This window comes from Notamacropus eugenii, chromosome 5 (genome assembly GCF_028372415.1).
Source record: "Notamacropus eugenii isolate mMacEug1 chromosome 5, mMacEug1.pri_v2, whole genome shotgun sequence".
NCBI lineage: Eukaryota > Metazoa > Chordata > Mammalia > Diprotodontia > Macropodidae > Notamacropus > Notamacropus eugenii.
The window spans coordinates 2,955,488-2,958,670 of record NC_092876.1 but is presented as its reverse complement, the minus strand read 5'-3'; the positions used below and the strand labels follow the sequence as shown (position 1 = coordinate 2,958,670).

The 3,183-nt window shown below is 40.7% G+C and overlaps 1 pseudogene; it reads right to left on the bottom strand.

Moving 5' to 3' along the window:
• Window positions 1-520: 520 nt before the first annotated feature.
• LOC140504555 (vomeronasal type-1 receptor 1-like) lies at window positions 521-1,456 on the bottom strand (annotated as a pseudogene).
• Window positions 1,457-3,183: the final 1,727 nt, after the last annotated feature.

Sequence of the window (3,183 nt, the reverse complement as noted above, 5' to 3'; positions counted from 1 at the left end):
GTCTGAACAAGTGGAAGGACTGCTGGAGGCTTCAGTACAGAGAGTGCCTAAATGACATCTTAAAGGAAGAGAGACCCTAGGAGACAGAAGTAAGGAGACAACATGGCACAGAAGGAAGTCAGTGCAAAAGCATGGAGATGGGAGATAGAATGAGTGTGAGGAACAAATGGGAAAAAGATTTGGGCAGAAACTCACAGGAGGAAGAGTACTATCTAATCATTCTGGAAAGAGTGTTTGGGTCCAGTTGGGAAGAACTAATACAGAAGACTTTATATTTCATATCATAAGCTTATGAAAGCTTCTGCTCCTAGTGGTCCCAAGGCCTTATTCAAGTATCCTTGTCTTGTATATTTAGGATTGAGAAAAGTTGACATCTTCCACAACCACAGATCCTGGGACACTTTGACTTATTTTACTGGGAGAAGGGCAGGTGAGCCTGGGTTCTTCCCAGAAATCTTCACTAAAGAAACTTTCCCAGAGAAATTCCTTCCCAGGGGCAGCTTTCATCAGAGAAGGTGAATCACAAACGCTGACAGATATTCTGAAAATAGAGATTTAGTCTCTACCAGGAAGCACAGTATTACTAAGACCTTTGAATGTCCCTGTGAATCAGCACAAAGGGGCTAATGGTGGGGAAACACAATTCAATGAATGTATTCACAATCTCTACCCAGAGACCAGACTGAAGCGTGTACACCATGTATAGTGAGAAGGCACAACTGATACAATAAGCAGATACAAATATGCCCAGCAGCAGCAGGATGCTCTGGGTGGCCTTGATCTCTAGAAATGTCCTTGGGGAGAGACTTAATCTGTGAATGTGCTGGATTATCTGATGATGTCTGTACAGTAGAAATATTATATAAGCACTTGTGCAGACCATTGATACTACAAAGAAGATGTGCTGAAGGGAGAACATGATGGAAAGTTCCTTAAAAGTCTTTTCCCAACAGCAATAAAGGAGATCCAGTTCACTTCTGTGGCTGTTGTTACTCCTCAATTCTGTTTTGTATACTGGCACACTAATTTCTACCATCATGATGAATATCCAGGAGAGGAAACAAGGGGGCCTGATGAATTTCAGAACTCTAAGTTTGAGTTTGGCCAATCTCCAATTGTTGGGACTAATAGTGACTGCCTGAAAATCACTCAGGAGTCAGGTGGTACAGATGGAAAGACCAAATCTGGCTTGGTGAAGGTAATATACTGTTTTACAACCTGCATTTCCTGGGACATATCCTCTCCCTAAATAGAAGATTACTATTACACATCCTTCAGATAAGAGAACCATGGTATTAGTCAATGTAATTTGAACCAGAAGAGGGTCCATTGAGCTTGATTTGTGGCTGCTGAACAAAGTAAAATCATGAAAGTAGAGCAAAAAAGATTTACCCAGGACCCCATCTCCAGTCTGAGGAAAGAATTTCATGCCATTTACTATATTATACAGATGCATGCTCTTGGAGTGCTAAGTAGGCGTAGCTGGAGTTATCATAAAAGAAGAAAAGAAAGAACATTAAACAATCTGTCATGATGACCACAATGAAGGCCCATAATCCACCTGTGAGAGTATTGAAGGAAGCTGGTCAGGGAAGGGAGCATATTCCTTGGGGAAAGCCCCCCCAAGTGTTGGCTCCTTTTCCAAATTCCCCTCCAGTTGCTTGACTAGCCACAGAAACTATGATAGAATCTTTTCTTTTATTACTCAAAGTTTTCTCCTTCATTGTAATTGCCTGAAACACAGAAGGGCAAGAAATTAATTAGGATATATAATAGTAAGGTGACACAGAGAACCCAGTCTCTGTTGAAATCTAGGGAATGCTGTCTAACTGCAGGCTCATGGTAATGTTGACTGAATTCAGAAATTTTCATCTAAAATAAGCCCCTTAAAGCTGAAGAGAAGAAAAATACATGGATATGAGGAGCCAAATAGTGGATTACCTAGGATTAAAACAAACTAATCATTGTAATGAAATGTTCAAATTCAGAATCTCATCACACACTCACGTATGTATGAATACGCATGCATGTATGTGTGTGCATATTGGTTTGGTTGGTTATTGTGCTTCCTTGAAGAATACCAAAATGACATCACCGTGGTAAAATGATGTTTCATTGTGTCCACCTGTGGCTAATCAGACCAATATGCGCTCAGGAAGGCTCTACCACAGACTGGGCACCAATAGTCCATTTGAATATTTGCAGTGGTTACTCTAAATTTGTGCATCCTATGTTTACTTTGTGTTGTCTGAACTGTGCTTTGCTTATAGAGCACAGTACCCTTTCTGATATTTGCACCCTATGCTGAGCAGTCCTGTGCCAGTGTCTCCCCTGTTGCCCATTCAAATTCAAAATTCTTGAGAGGAAACTTGAGAGTGTCCTTGTATTGCTTCTTCTGTCCACGATATCATCACCTGCCCCATGTGAATTCTCCATAAAACAGTCTGTTTGGCTAGCATATTTTGCATATGAACCACCTGGTGAGCCCATCAGAGTTGCACTGTCTGAAGTATAGTTTGAATGTTTGGCAGTTCAACTCGAGCAAGGACTTTAGTGTTTGGTACCTTATCCTACCAGGTGATCTTCAGAATTTTCCTAAGACAGTTCAAATGGAAGCTATTCAGTTTCCTGGCATGGAGCTGGCAGACTGTCCATGTTTCACAGGCATAAAAAATGAGGTCAGCAGTATGGCTCTGTAGACCTTCAGTTTGGTTGTCAGTCTGAAACTTTTCTTCAGAGACTTCCAAACACTGAGCTAGCTCTGGCAATGCATGACTGTGTGTACATCCTTGGAAAGTACACTACCCAGGTAAGTGAACTTATTCATAGCATTAAAAACTTCTCTATTTGTTGTAACTGATGATTCCATATATGGATGATGTGGTGGTGCTTGGTGGAGCACATGTGTTTTATTGGTGTTAATTATTATGCCAAAATTAGCACAGGTAGCAGAGAATTGATCTATACTTTGTTCCATCTCAGCTTCAGAGGCTGCATTGAGTGCACAGTCATCTGCAAACAGAAAATCTTTTTTTTAAATTTTTTTTTATTTTTTTATTTTTTAATGTTTAACAATCACTGCCATACAATTGAGATTTTATCCCCCCTACATCTACCCCCCCACTACCTCCCTCCCTCCCCACGACTGCATACAATTCTGTATAGGTTCTACATATACTTTCC